This window comes from Hibiscus syriacus, unplaced genomic scaffold (assembly GCF_006381635.1).
Source record: "Hibiscus syriacus cultivar Baekdansim isolate YM2019G1 unplaced genomic scaffold, ASM638163v2 tig00110621_pilon, whole genome shotgun sequence".
Classification (NCBI taxonomy): domain Eukaryota; kingdom Viridiplantae; phylum Streptophyta; class Magnoliopsida; order Malvales; family Malvaceae; genus Hibiscus; species Hibiscus syriacus.
Window position 1 is genome coordinate 174,631 of NW_024062802.1, and position 16,199 is coordinate 190,829.

Below are 16,199 nucleotides of genomic sequence, written 5' to 3' on the forward strand. Positions count from 1 at the left end.
CAATACTACTGTTTCAGTAGGAGTTTGAATTAGTGTTTTGAGAGTGGCATTTTTCCTGTTGTATTCTATGCAAATTGGATACTAGTTTGTATCCACAATTAGGCTATGCCGATGCCGTGACAAACTTTTTATCCCAGTTCCAGCAAATATGAATTTCAAACATCATATTATGAACAAATTTCAAAGTATAAATTGTAACATCCGCAATATCGGGTTAGTGACCAAATTGTAAAGTTTTAGAATTTGGTGACTAAAGTATAAGAATGAAATAGTTCAATGATTATTGGATATATATGATGATTATTATTTAGTAATTAGTAAAGGAAATAAAGGGCAAAAGGGTCAATTGACCAAGAAATGAATAAAAAAATGGGATTGGTAGGATTAAAGCACGTGGAAAGGGAGAGAATTCTCCAGATTTCTCTTCTCCTTTCTTCTTCTTCTTCTTCTTCACGTGGAAGACAAGGGCCAAAGGTAAGTTTCTTTGTTTATAATTGAATTGTTGATTTTAAGGTTGGGTTTTAATTATTAGATGATAACTAAGCTTAAGGAAAGCTTAAATCATCTTAAAAGCAAAGGATGGTGGAGTTAGGAGAGATTAAAGATTTAGAGTTTACAAATGAAATCTTGGAATAAAGTTCATTTCTTAGATTGGAAGTTAAATTTGACTTGTCAATGGTTAAATTAAGATATTTGGAGTGATAGAATTGTATGTAGATCATATAGAAAATTTGGTATGATTATTGAATCTCATAAGGAAGATAGGATTTTGAGGTTAAAGATGATTTACATGGATATAAGTTGGTTCAAGTTATAGTAGTTAAGTTTAATGTCATAAGAGGGGCTTAATATAGAAGAATTAAGGGAAGAGTTGATGATTACGTGCTAAAATGTCAGTTCTGGGCAATGTGCATCGATGTACATTCATTGTGCACCGATGCATCGATGATAAATACCAGAAATTGTTTAAGGTGCATCGATGCACATGCAGTGCATCGATGCATGAATTTAAATAGAAAACATCGAATATGATTTATGCATCGATGCATAAGGAGTGCATCGATGCATCCCCATTAAATACAAACATCGAATAGGATTTATGCATCGATGCATGGTGTAGTGCATCGATGCATACCTTCATTAAAAGATGAAATTGGCTTTTCTTTGAGACTAAGGAGTGATAGTTTCGAATATATCAATCAGTACACTGATATGCATTAATGTATTATTATGTAGATATAGAATGAAAGCTTGTTCCGGAACAAACTAAGTATTAGGATTGATTCAAACAACGAGGCCCAGGTGAGTGCAATTTAAATTGTACTTATGTATCAAATAAACATTGGCTTGCGATGAGCCAGTGATGGAGTCACTATGGTAAGAAGGGACTCCTAAAAATGTTATTTGAATTGTGATTCTTAAGTTTGCATGAGTGCATGAAAATGGGTACATATGTTATATGTATTGCATATGTTACATGAATTGAATGAATATATGTTAGTGTGATAAGTTATGTGAACGGGTTTAAATAGTATAGGTGATTATATAAGTTTATAATATAAATATGTGATATAGGACATAAGTTAAAGAACTATATGATATTAGATAAGATAAACATATGCTATTATAATTGATTATAGGATCACGAACTATGTAAAAATAGCAAGGATTTATGTGATAGCAGAGAAAATGATATAAAATAGATGATATTGATATAAATGATAAGTTAAACGACATAGACATATGGGATTATATGAAAAAGAAATAAGTTATGTGATTATGAACATGTGGATATAGATCTAGTTGAAGATATAATAACAAGATATAAATTACACGAGTTAAATATATATGAGAATTAGTATAACCAACTTATGAGATGAAATGAAAAGTGAGACAAGTTAAATAACATTGACCTATAGGACAATATGAAAATAATATATAAATTAGGAGGCATTGACATAAGTGATTATATGAACATGTAAGATAAGCTATATGGGAAGAGTTATGGGCTTAAATGAACATATAATATATGAGTCATATAGTAAAGATCTATGAAGCTATAGGAAGATGTTATAGGAGTTATGTGATGATAAGTTATAAGAATATATATATAGGTAACAAGTTATGTGAAATTTAATTGAGTAAACAATGTGAGATAAGTTATGTGAAACTAGGATATAAACAATGTGAGATAAGTTATAGGGTATTAATATACGAACTATATGAAAGTATGTACATGAATATTTGTATAAGTTTATATGTTATTCTATGTGATATATGATGTATATATGAACATATGTGAATAAGATATGACATGTGTGTTTATATGAAAAATGAGAAATGATATAATCCATATGAAATAATCTACGTGATTACATATAATACGTGATTACATGTACTTGAGATAAGGGTTATATGATATGAGATGTACGTTCACACATACATATGGTATGTGATAGAAGAAAAGGTACAAGTGATATGAAACATGAGAATAATGCCCATAGTATATGATATGAGAGCTATAGGTATAGTTGGCATGCCAAGAGTCGAGGGTTTCATAGGTCCTTCGGGACAACTCATAGGTCCTTCGGGACAAATTCACAGGTCCTTCGGGACAAATTTCATATGCCACTCAGTGGGACTTATACGAGTTGTGGTGACATCAATAGTGCACAACCTCAATGTACTCACATACCTCTATTCTCAATAATATACATGGGCAATTAAAATACAAACTTTAAAGTGAAAGTGGTACAAGAAGGTAAGTTTCGTATGTGCATGATATGATTATATATATGTTATCATGTAATGGATACACGCATATTGAAATATCATGATCAAATATTTAGAATACATATTCATCGGATGAAATGGGTATTGATTGGAAAAATGTATGATATTATATGATAGATATATTAATGATAATGATAGTATTTGTACAGGTATGTGTTTTGTTATATGAAATGTTCTATGGTTTTTATTATATGTTTATATGCCTCACTAAGTCAACGACTTAGCGTGTGATTGTTTCACACGTAGGTTTCGAGAAGAGTAAAAAGCAATATGGAGCAAGACCGGTCAGTTCTCCTTACCAAATGTCAGATCAGAAAAGAGGTGAATAATATGTATTTTAATAAATAAAGTTTTAGTTGGCATGTAATCAAAAGAATATATATTGTATAAGCTCTGAATAGTTTTGTAAACGTTTTGAATAAGTTTAATGTTATAAAAGTTTTTAAATTACTCACTATTTTATATGAATAAATGTTTGAAAAAGACAATGTGACACTTCGGACTCGTATCCGGGTCGGATACGGGTTGGGGGTGTTACATTTAATGGTATCAGAGCTAAGGTTTAGCCGATTCTCGGCATAAACCGAAGTCCAAAGTGTCATAAAAGGTGTACATGCCAACCTAGATTGAAAAATTTCTGATCTGATTGTGTAAGGAGTATGTTGTCTTGCTAATAGAATAAGAATAGTTTAATACAGTAGAAATCCGATCGTGATAATTTCGAAGTAAGTGAAAGGTGATATTCCTGATTGTGATAGCTATTCACCTGCCCTGGCCAGGCAGGAGGAAGAGCGGACATCTCAGGAAATGCCTAGTAAGATCAAAAGTTGATTTCAGAAAGCTGAAATCATATCTGAATAATGATAGAAAGTTTTCATCGTTTGGAATCAGAAAAACGATATAGAGTAGTTTTGTTATTATGTGGATAAGATAGAATATGGTGAACATGTGTCACCATAAGAGTGTTAAAAAGATTTAATGACGTGATGACTACGTATAGAAGAACTCAAGGATAAGTACATCAGTGACAAGTGTATAAGATGTATAAAGTCAGAGCTTATGAGTTTGAAACGAAGTGATAGTATTGCGCATAAACAAGAGTATGTTTATGATAAGGGTTTGCAGTTAAGATGGAAAGAGTTAGCATTGGCTAACTAGAGTATGTGATAAAAATGTATTGGAATTATAAGATTATAAGATATTGTCAGGATATGATAACCAGATCTGCAATGGATCTGAATATAGTTGCATATTTGGATCATAGTAATGTGGTATAGTAAAGGAAAAGGAAGTAAGAATTTGTATATTTAAGTAAAGCTGAGGATGGATAAGAAGAGTTTGAGAATGTGTATATCGATGATCAGATTATAGGAAACAGGAAGTCAGAATGTTGAGTTTGAGCAAAAGAAATTTCAGGATGTATGAGAATTGATGTGAAATTGATAAGTTGAGTAAGCGAATGTTGAGATAATTTAGATTGGAAAGGATGTATAGGATTGGTATAATAGGGCTTGTGTCCTAGATTGAACGAAAGTTATTATCTAGCTGTCAGAGTAAAGGTGCTAGAGTTATAAGATTGGAGGAAAAAAATAAAGTGGAATTAATCGATTATGATGTGAATTTGAATATAGTTGTATATTCTGAGCAGATAGCTATGATGTAGAAACTGAGATAAGTATTTGCATGGAACCTTCAGGAAGAAAAATACAAGTATAAGAAATGATAAAGAATGAAGTTATGTATAAGAAATGGGTTATTAGAGTAATGATGATGCAATGAAGATTGGTACATAAAGATGAGTATAAGTGATAAGACAAGAGTATGTGAATACGAAAGGAAATATATGATTTATGTATAAGGAAGAAGGAATAAAGAAATGAAAGGGATTGATTTAAAGGATCAGATACGATAAATATGGAAGTACAGAGGACAATTTTGATATAGAAATAAGACAAGTGTGCAAGGTGATGTGAAAATATTGTTTGACTCCTTAAAGTATATGTTTAATCATATTGAAGAAGATTTAAAGTTGTGTTTTGGTCAAATGATGACGAAATACAAGTTTGGTATGGTTATAAGGTAATTAAAGAGTTATGAAGAAATAGATGGATTTATGATATAGAGTGATGAGATGGATGTACTTTCAACGTGATGAGTGACATTAGATGGAATTTTAGAAAAGTTAAAGGAAAAATGCATAAAGGAAGGAGAGAGAAGACATAAATGGATTAAAGTTACTGGTTGTTGTTTAAATGATAAGTGACCTGATATGAATATATATATATATATAAAGGAAAAAGGTAATTGAAAAGCTAAAGGATTGAAAAGTAAGTTTCTGATGATGACAAGAAAGATTAATTAAATGAAGGAACATGAGAATCTTAGAAGATATGTTCTATCAAAATGTCCAGTGAAAATTCGAGGACGAATTTTCTTAAAAGGAGGGGAGATTTGTAACATCCGCAATATCGGGTTAGTGACCAAATTGTAAAGTTTCAGAATTTGGTGACTAAAGTATAAGAATGAAATAGTTCAATGATTATTGGATATATATGATGATTATTATTTAGTAATTCGTAAAGGAAATAAAGGGCAAAAGGGTCAATTGACCAAGAAATGAATAAAAAAATGGGATTGGTAGGATTAAAGCACGTGGAAAGGGAGAGAATTCTCCAGATTTCTCTTCTCCTTTCTTCTTCTTCTTCTTCACGTGGAAGACAAGGGCCAAAGGTAAGTTTCTTTGTTTATAATTGAATTATTGATTTTAAGGTTGGGTTTTAATTATTAGATGATAACTAAGCTTAAGGAAAGCTTAAATCATCTTAAAAGCAAAGGATGGTGGAGTTAGGAGAGATTAAAGATTTAGAGTTTATAAATGAAATCTTGGAATAAAGTTCATTTCTTAGATTGGAAGTTAAATTTGACTTGTCAATGGTTAAATTAAGAGATTTGGAGTGATAGAATTGTATGTAGATCATATAGAAAATTTGGTATGATTATTGAATCTCATAAGGAAGATAGGATTTTGAGGTTAAAGATGATTTACATGGATATAAGTTGGTTCAAGTTATAGTAGTTAAGTTTAATGTCATAAGAGGGGCTTAAAATAGAAGAATTAAGGGAAGAGTTGATGATTACGTGCTAAAATGTCAGTTCTGGGCAATGTGCATCGATGCACATTCATTGTGCACCGATGCATCGATGATAAATACCAGAAATTATTTAAGGTGCATCGATGCACATGCAGTGCATCGATGCATGAATTTAAATAGAAAACATCGAATATGATTTATGCATCGATGCATAAGGAGTGCATCGATGCATCCCCATTAAATACAAACATCGAATAGGATTTATGCATCGATGCATGGTGTAGTGCATCGATGCATACCTTTATTAAAAGATGAAATTGGCTTTTCTTTGAGACTAAGGAGTGATAGTTTCGAATATATCAATCAGTACACTGATATGTATTAATGTATTATTATGTAGATATAGAATGAAAGCTTGTTCCGGAACAAACTAAGGATTAGGATTGATTCAAACAACGAGGCCCAGGTGAGTGCAATTTAAATTGTACTTATGTATCAAATAAACATTGGCTTGCGATGAGCCAGTGATGGAGTCACTATGGTAAGAAGGGACTCCTAAAAATGTTATTTGAATTGTGATTCTTAAGTTTGCATGAGTGCATGAAAATGGGTATATATGTTATATGTATTGCATATGTTACATGAATTGAATGAATATATGTTAGTGTGATAAGTTATGTGAACGGGTTTAAATAGTATAGGTGATTATATAAGTTTATAATATAAATATGTGATATAGGACATAAGTTAAAGAACTATATGATATTAGATAAGATAAACATATGCTATTATAATTGATTATAGGATCACGAACTATGTAAAAATAGCAAGGATTTATGTGATAGCAAGAGAAAATGATATAAAATAGATGATATTGATATAAATGATAAGTTAAACGACATAGACATATGGGATTATATGAAAAAGAAATAAGTTATGTGATTATGAACATGTGGATATAGATCTAGTTGAAGATATAATAACAAGATATAAATTACACGAGTTAAATATATATGAGAATTAGTATAACCAACTTATGAGATGAAATGAAAAGTGAGACAAGTTAAATAACATTGACCTATAGGACAATATGAAAATAATATATAAATTAGGAGGCATTGACAGAAGTGATTATATGAACATGTAAGATAAGCTATATGGGAAGAGTTATGGGCTTAAATGAACATATAATATATGAGTCATATAGTAAAGATCTATGAAGCTATAGAAAGATGTTATGGGAGTTATGTGATGATAAGTTATAAGAATATATATATAGGTAACAAGTTATGTGAAATTTAATTGAGTAAATATATGAAACTAGGATATAAACAATGTGAGATAAGTTATAGGGTATTAATATACGAACTATATGAAAGTATGTACATGAATATTGTATAAGTTTATATGTTATTCTATGTGATATATGATGTATATATGAACATATGTGAATAAGATATGACATGTGTGTTTACATGAAAAATGAGAAATGATATAATCCATATGAAATGATCTACGTGATTACATATAATACGTGATTACATGTACTTGAGATAAGGGTTATATGATATGAGATGTACGTTCACACATACATATGGTATGTGATATAAGAAAAGGTACAAGTGATATGAAACATGAGAATAATGCCCATAGTATATGATATGAGAGCTATAGGTATAGTTGGCATGCCAAGAGTCGAGGGTTTCATAGGTCCTTCAGGACAACTCATAGGTCCTTCGGGACAAATTCACAGGTTCTTCGGGACAAATTTCATATGCCACTCAGTGGGACTTATACGAGCTGTGGTGACAGCAATAGTGCACAACCTCAATGTACTCACATACCTCTATTCTCAATAATATACATGGGCAATTAAAATACAAACTTTAAAGTGAAAGTGGTACAAGAAGGTAAGTTTCGTATGTGCATGATATGATTATATATGTTATCATGTAATGGATACACGCATATTGAAATGTCATGATCAAATATTTAGAATACATATTCATCGGATGAAATGGGTATTGATTGGAAAAATGTATGATATTATGAGATATATTAATGATAATGATAGTATTTGTATAGGTATGTGTTTTGTTATGTGAAATGTTCTATGGTTTTTATTATATGTTTATATGCCTCACTAAGTCAACGACTTAGCGTGTGATTGTTTCACACGTAGGTTTCGAGAAGAGTAAAAAGCAATATGGAGCAAGACCGGTCAGTTCTCCTTACCAAATGTCAGATCAGAAAAGAGGTGAATAATACGTATTTTAATAAATAAAGTTTTAGTTGGCATGTAATCAAAAGAATATATATTGTATAAGCTCTAAATAGTTTTGTAAACGTTTTGAATAAGTTCAATGTTATAAAAGTTTTTAAATTACTCACTATTTTATATGAATAAATGTTTGAAAAGACAATGTAACACTTCGGACTCGTATCCGGGTCGGATACGGGTTGGGGGTGTTACATAAATTGTTAATAGTAAAGAGAAAAATATTCTCATTAATGGAGCCCAGTCTTGCTCAAATCCAAATCTTACAAGACGGCAGCGTTTGGAATCAATGGCCCTTGGCCCAGTTGTGCATTGTATGAGAAATTTGGCAGTCAATTCTCTCGTCAAGTTTACCAAATATCGCCCCAAATCAGATAATGGTATACTCTGGTGGTCAGTCAGTAATCTCAATCATCGAATCTTATTAAGATGTCTTGTACATCTTTATCTTTCTCGTATTAAAAACTATTTGAGATTAAAAATCAACTAAAAGTTTAAAATCGATGTAAATCTATCATTATACTAGCCGTTTAATTAATAATATTACAAAAATATTATATTTCATCTTTCCATCTATCTATATGTATATATTTAACGTCAAATCTGTACTAATTTCCCATTTCATGTGAAGTTTTTAGTTTCTAACGCATTACAGTAGTGAACTTTAAAGAGAGCAATAGGTGGCCTGATGTCTCATTGAAGCTCTCTTTCTCGACCAGAAAGCTCCAAAAACCCAGCAAAAAGATATTGATAATGGAATCAAAGAAAAGGAAATGCTTGGAAGTGTTTACAGGATAAAAACAGTTAAAAGAAGAAACCAAAGTTGGATTAAACATTGGAGCAACTACTAAGCTTCATAAGGCTTTTGCCGTAGATCAATGGCTAAACCCGTTTCTTACTGTAACTTGCGGATCGATAACGAGTTTGGAAACAGCCATGAAGTTTCCAATAAAACAGTAAGAAAATGATCATTTTTTAACATGAGTTCCGGATTTTTTTTCTCATTTGAACAATTCAGAAGCAGTAGCCAAGATGGCTCAAATTCATGTGAACCGGAGATACATGGCAATGGTAGCATGTGCAATCGTTCTAGTTCTTGTCATGATGACCAACGTCGGAACTGCAGAAAGAACACTGAAAGACAAAACCAATCATGAAGTTTTCAACGTTGGAAAGCTGTCTGGCCGGTATGTTAGCCACCGGTTAGCCTCGTTTGATCTTTCGATTTTTTGTTTAGTTTTTGATAATTGAACTCAATTGTTGATTGAGCAGGAGATGGAGTTTGGTTGGAAAATAGTTGTGGGAACAATCGTTGGATTCCTTGGTGCAGCTTTGGGTAGCGTTGGAGGTGTTGGTGGCGGCGGTTTTTTCGCTCCCATGCTCACTCTCATCATTGGCTTCGACCCCAAGTCTTCCACTGCCATTTCCAAATGTGAGTTTTTTTTTTGTTAAATATCGATCACGGCATGAAGTTCGAGTTTTCAACGCCGTAAAACTCGAACTTTTCTTTCGGAGATTGCAGGTATGATCATGGGTGCAGCAGGATCAACAGTATACTATAACCTGAGACTGACGCACCCAACACTGGAAATGCCCCTCATAGATTATGATTTGGCATTACTCTTGCAGCCCATGCCTATGCTTGGAATCAGCATTGGAGTTACCCTCAATTTCCTGTTTGCGGATTGAATGGTTACACTTCTGCTTATCATCCTCTTCATCGGTAATAATAAGTTGCTCCGATTCATCCTTTTTTTTAAAGTAACGTTGTCCGAGTAACATATGTAATCATGAATTAATGATAGTAATTTTCCTCTGATATCGATGCCATTGCCAGGTACTTCAACTAAAGCCTTAATCAAAGGTGTAGATACATGGAAGAAAGAGACAGTGATGAAAAAGGTAGATTTTTCAACTTGTTTACTCTTTTAAGTATTTCCACGGCATGGATTGTTGATGAGGATTTTGAGATTCTATTATCAGGAAGCAGCAAAGTTAGAAGCTGAGGAATCCAAACTATCTGGTGAGTGCCTTGTTAAGCAAGAAACTTAATGTAATAACAGGTTTCGATAATTTCGTACCTGCGTATGCTTACATCCTTGAGAGTTGCAGATGGAGCTGTTCAAGATTATAAAATGTTACCTAGTGGCCCAAGCGCCATGCCACATGATGATGATGTGAGATTTAAGAACATTTCAGGTTTTCTTACAACAATAGTCTTTTCATTTCCAAATCACAATTCCATATGATTCAATTCAGGTTCCTCTGACACAAAACATACACTGGAAAGAGTTATCGCTGCTCATTTACGTGTGGATCGGTTTTCTCGTCGTTCAGATTATTAAGGTATGCTAATACTGTCCACAACATCCCAAGAACCATAATGCCTTGTTTTTTTCTTAGCTAAATCCCACATACATGCTTGTTTACGCAGGAATATCTTCAAACTTGCTCAGTCATGTATTGGATTGTGAACTCCTTGCAGGTAGAAACTTAAAAAGGCCATATTTGCAGAACAGAGAATTTAGAGTTTCTTATGGTTAAAATATCTGCAATTTTATTGTTTTTTCCCCTATAGATACCTATTGCTGCCTCTGTGACAGTCTTTGAAGCCATATGCTTATACAAAGGGAGAAGGGTGATTGCATCAAAAGGAAAAGAAGTGACAAATTGGAAGATATATCAGATTCTTCTTTACTGTTCTTGTGGCATAATTGCTGGTCTGGTTGGTGGTCTGCTTGGACTGGGAGGTGGCTTCATCTTGGGTCCTCTTTTCCTTGAACTTGGAGTTCCCCCTCAGGTATAGTTAACCGATCTGTACAAATAATAGTGTATCAGAATATAATTGTCACTGCGTTTACGTCTAAGGTATTTGTTCTCTATGTATATTCACTGGTCTCTTAAAGATTTTTGACCTGCTAGATGCCTACTTGGTTCGAACAAGGAACCTCTCACATATGATCTTGTGAGAGAAATCTTTGAATCAAAAGAGATGGACCTACAGATGGTAGATCTTCTAGGAATTGGTATATGCTCAATATAAGTCTACTCGCGGGGCGAGTCTTTCCCCCTAGACACAGGGAAATGCGTTGGAGACTTTTATGTAACCAGAAGCTGATCAAGTTTTGCATCTAAAGACATAAAACGCATCCGGTATTGACAATGTTACTATCCATTTGTCCAGGTAGCTAGTGCAACATCGACGTTTTCCATGGCATTTTCATCGTCGATGTCGGTTTTACAATATTATCTTCTCAATCGTTTCCCGATCCCGTATGGTAAGTAGCATTGACAGTAAAAAAAGTTCCTACTAGAATCAATCTCATGCAATAACTCCAAAGATCTAAAACTTTAATGCATTTCAGGGTCGAACATAGGCTTCATTGACCTAATAGTTGCGCCGTTAACTTTTCGTTTACCCTGCAGCTGCTTATTTTGTTCTGGTAGCCACCATTGCTGCAATCACCGGGCAGCATGTAGTCAGGAAAATTATCTCCGTCTTCGGACGAGCATCAATAATCATTTTCATATTAGCCTTGACGATCTTTGTCTGTGCAATAAGCTTAGGTAATGCAATGCTTTCCTTTGTTTCAAAGGTAAATACCCTTATAGGAAGCTGAGTTGAAGAACACTATTTATCGATTGTTTTCAATTTAAAAATTGAGTTTTGCTTGTATATGTTGGTGGACATTCATTTTGTAATCTAGTTATGCAATTATATATATTAATAATATTAAATTATGATAATAATATAATGTAACGATTATATCGTAATGATTTTTAGATTCACGTGTTATTTTAATTGTATTCGTTACTTAAAAATATAATTATTTAAGGAAAATTGCCTAATAAAATTTATAAAATTTATAATCGTAATACAACATCCGTAATCACATAATTTAATACTATTAATGCATTTGAATCCGCTCTTGCTCTAACACCTGGAAAATGCATGCCATATGCGACAAACACCTGGGAAACGCATGCGATGCATCTGTTTACGTGTCTGTCAAGAGAACCGACGGCGTCGTTTTCAATCGCACTTAAAGAGGGACAGCGCATTCAGGAAGTCAAAGGTTCAGATTTCCAAAAACTAAAAAAAATGGACGGTGAAGATCAGATAAACATGAGCTAAGAAACCAACCCCCGATTTGTGTAATAATAACGCATTTACAATAACTGGACTCTTTACGTGGCGCACATCTATTGGACGGATCATTGTTTTGAAAACAGTATCGGATTGACCGGTTCAACCGGAAACAGTTGCCTAGTCCGGTTCAATCTAAATCGGTTGAACCGTTACTAATGAACCGGCTAGAACCGTTGAACCGTTCAAACCGGACCGACTAAAAATCGGAAAAAATCGAGAAAAACCACCAATTTTATTTTAATTTTTTAAAAAAATTAAACCAAACGACGTCGTTTGTTAAACGAGCCAAGTCGAACTCGAGTATTGCTGAGCTCAACTCAAATTTGAAAAATTTAAAAGTAAGTTCAACTAGATTCAAACTCACGAGCTAAAAATTATGAAGTTTAACTCGAACTCGAAATATAATATTGAAACTTGAACTTGAAAAGGCTTAAACTAAAAAAAATTTAGAAGCTCGATTGAAGCCTAAAATTCGAGCTTAATTGAAGTGAAAGAATAGTTCACTCAATGCTTATCAAAAGGCTCTATGATTTTGAATGCCAAATTACCTTTATTATTTATAAAACTTAGTTGGGATGATCTTTTATGTTTCTTAGTAATGTGGGATTGTTTTTAAAAAAAATTAAATCAAACAATATCATTTTGTTATGATTTTTTTAGCCATAAATTTATTTTTTAATTATAATTATATAATTATATTTTTTATTTAATATATTTTACCTTAAATATTATGTTGTAGTTAATTTGAATTATTTTGTTTCAATTGATTTTATGATTTTTAACTTATATATGTTATGACTTGCTTTGAATATGAATTGTGATATAAAAAATTATTTTTTATTAAATATTTTTGGTATTTTTATTTAATTTTTTAAATAATTATGACGTCGTCTGATTCTTTCGATCGATCAAACCGATTAAATCAGTAAATCGATAACGTGACCAGTTCGTAAATCGGTCCGGTTCTGAAAACCATGGGACGGAGTCTGCCGAATTCCCCTCACCCTTCGCTTCCGCATCTTGACCCACGTGGAGGAATCTTGACCGTTCACCCTTCCAAACCCTCTTTTACCTGGATCGTCCATTCTAAAAAATGCCTCTATATATTTTAGGGTTTGAGGGGAGAGAAAGATCCATTCTGAATTTCTGATCTCTATTATTTGTTCTTCATTTTTTTCCTTCTACTTTGTGCGAAATATCAGATCTATTCTCTATGATTCTTGATTCGAGGTTTGTTTCATTAGATCCGGTCGCACAGTTTCACGATCTTCGATTTGATATCAGGTTGTCGATGAGAGGATTAACGCCTTCTGATGCATATATATGAAAGGCCTTAGACGGAAAGATCCGGTAGTTTTGCAGGGGGTTTGCATATATTTGTGGATTTCTATCTTCTTTGGTATGTAATTCCGTCTTGTTATCTTCCTGGAGATTTCTGTTCTATAATTCGTTAATTATTTATCACTCTTGTAATCTTGCAGCGATGGTGAACCATTTGATCTCGTTCGTAGTCCCTGTTCTTGACCTTGAGACAATCGTGGGAATAAATTAGACGTCTATGATGTTATGAGGTAGCGATCTCGGATTGGAAGGTGGTTTGTGTTTGAAAGGATGTGTAAGATATCAGGGCAAATGGTCCTGATCTATCTTTGTCATCCAAGACCTTTGCCATGACAGGTGCGCTTGCATGGCAGGTCACCGAACTTAATAAAAAAATATTTATTTGGTGTTTCGGAGGGAGTTCGCACGGGGGTTGCCCGGGTTCTCCCCTCTGCTGTGGTGTCTCGTCTCTCTTTACTCCCCTACCCTTTACGCTTTCCTATTATTTTCTCAATTCATATACGCTGTACCATACTGGATCGACGCATGGTCCCACATCATCATCAGCACCATCATCAACTTGGATTTAGCTCTGTTCTCCACGATATTCATCATCAACTACTTACGAATCTCAAAGCCAAGGTATTTGTTTACATATTTAAAACCAAAAGTTGCATATCTGCTTTAAAATATAGAAATTTCCTACTTTTATCGTTCACTATATACCTAACTGGGTAAGTCTGCTAGTTGATACATTTAAACATGGATATAACCATTAATATATTTTAGTTATTAATCGTGCTTTTAGAAACATAACCAAAAATTGATTTAACAAATCATTCAAAATTTGTATGCTTGTACGTGGCTTAAGATTTTTTAATTTCTTCAAGCATTTATGTTACTAGATTTTGACATATTTTAGAAGTGACTTTTTAATTATATGCCCTTTTTTATAAATCTTTCTATTTATTTGATTTAATAAATGTTTTCCTACCAAAATTACATTCTTCGAGAACTTTACTTTTAAAAATCATAATCTTCATATATAATCATATTATTTTTAAATTTCTTGGTAAACTAACTAAAAACTATTGTTTTTTGATATTAAATGTCAAACAATTGTTTCTTAAATATTTTGATTATGTTATATTGGTAAGCTAAAACTCATGTTTCTCAAGTATTTTGGTTCTTTGGTTTTGATTTGGTATTTGAGAAGCTGACATGCCTTTCTTAATTCACTTTTATATAAAGAAATGGATCAAACGCACGTTTAAATGGTTATGGTGTTAACACTCGATGTACAGTTGAAACCCTTAGTAAAATTTCCCGACGACTCCATTTTGGCCAATGTTATAAATTTTTCCACCATTAGATTGCATCTTCTGAATCAACCCTTAATTTATCAGCCATTCATCATTTCCAAATGTTATTTATTGGTATTGTTCTCTCGCCTCTGCAATTTTTTATGATGGTTATTTTATCTGAATGGACATATTAAGCGTCAGTGTGTTTAATCGAACTGTGTACTCTTAGGTTAGTTTTGGTTGTAGTTTCACGGTAGCATATGTACAATTCTTGTATTGCTGTTTGTAGTTGTACAGGCCCTTGTTTGGGCCTCTGTTTGACATTGGGTTGAAGGTTGGAGATCATTCATTGGCCATGGAAGATATTGGTGAAAGACATATACGTAGAAGCGAATGATGTTCTGTTAACTGCATATCTCATCTTTGAACATTGGAAAGAAAGCACTGTAAGCGGTTTGCCAACTTTCAAAATATACATGGTGGCCGCCATGTACTGCTGATCTACTGGTTGAGAGATTTCCCTCCATTTTCTACTCCTAGAGGCATTGGAGCCGCATAAATTGAAACCCATCTTGATTTTACATGGTGCAGCGTTCTGGTGAGAATTTAGTGTTGAAGATTGATGATTACGGAGGTACATTTGTCGATGTGTAATCAGTCCCTTTTACGTAGTGAAAATTTTTCAGTGGACTTCGGTCCCGTGGTTTTTTCCCCCTTTATAGGGTTTTCCACGTATATTTTGTCTCCTTTTTATATTATCTTTTCCATATATCGGTTATTTGCATTCATCTACGATCAATTCAAGGACTAGGTATGGTAGAACATATAAACACGTTTCCAGTAATCCTCTATACCGAAGTTTTCTTTAAAGATTTTTAATTAAATACAGTGTATTTATATTTAATTATAAAGAAGGGGGCAATTCTTCAAGTTGGGTCATGCTCGCAAATTTGTTATTACGACTCTGTATTCAAAGTCATAACCAAAATGAGATTTGGATTGCGTGGGGTTTGGCTGCAATGTGTTTTTATGCTAATATGTGGGTTTCCGAATGGAAGGCTGGCTATTCTTGAAAGATCTGTAAGCTCAAAAAGGTAGAGCTATCGGTCCACTGTGGTGGTCGAGAGGGTGATGGTTCGAATCCGTCCAGATCTCGTCTTATTTTCCTTTATAGGACTTTAAAATTATTACTGTCATGTCTCTTACGTGTGAGGGACAAAAATAAATAGGCATTGGTTGACTTTTTGTGGGGGCGTTTTAAA

General features: G+C 33.2%; 1 long non-coding RNA gene and 1 pseudogene across 1 annotated transcript; both read left to right on the plus strand.

Annotated features, from left to right (window-relative positions):
• The first annotated feature begins 9,177 nt into the window (after window positions 1-9,177).
• Window positions 9,178-12,513, plus strand: LOC120135841 (annotated as a pseudogene).
• Window positions 12,514-13,445: 932 nt separating this feature from the next.
• Window positions 13,446-15,695, plus strand: LOC120136218. The gene is made up of 2 exons (XR_005517319.1): window positions 13,446-13,712; window positions 13,795-15,695. It is a non-coding gene; the product is annotated as an uncharacterized LOC120136218 (long non-coding RNA).
• The last annotated feature ends 504 nt before the right edge of the window (window positions 15,696-16,199 follow it).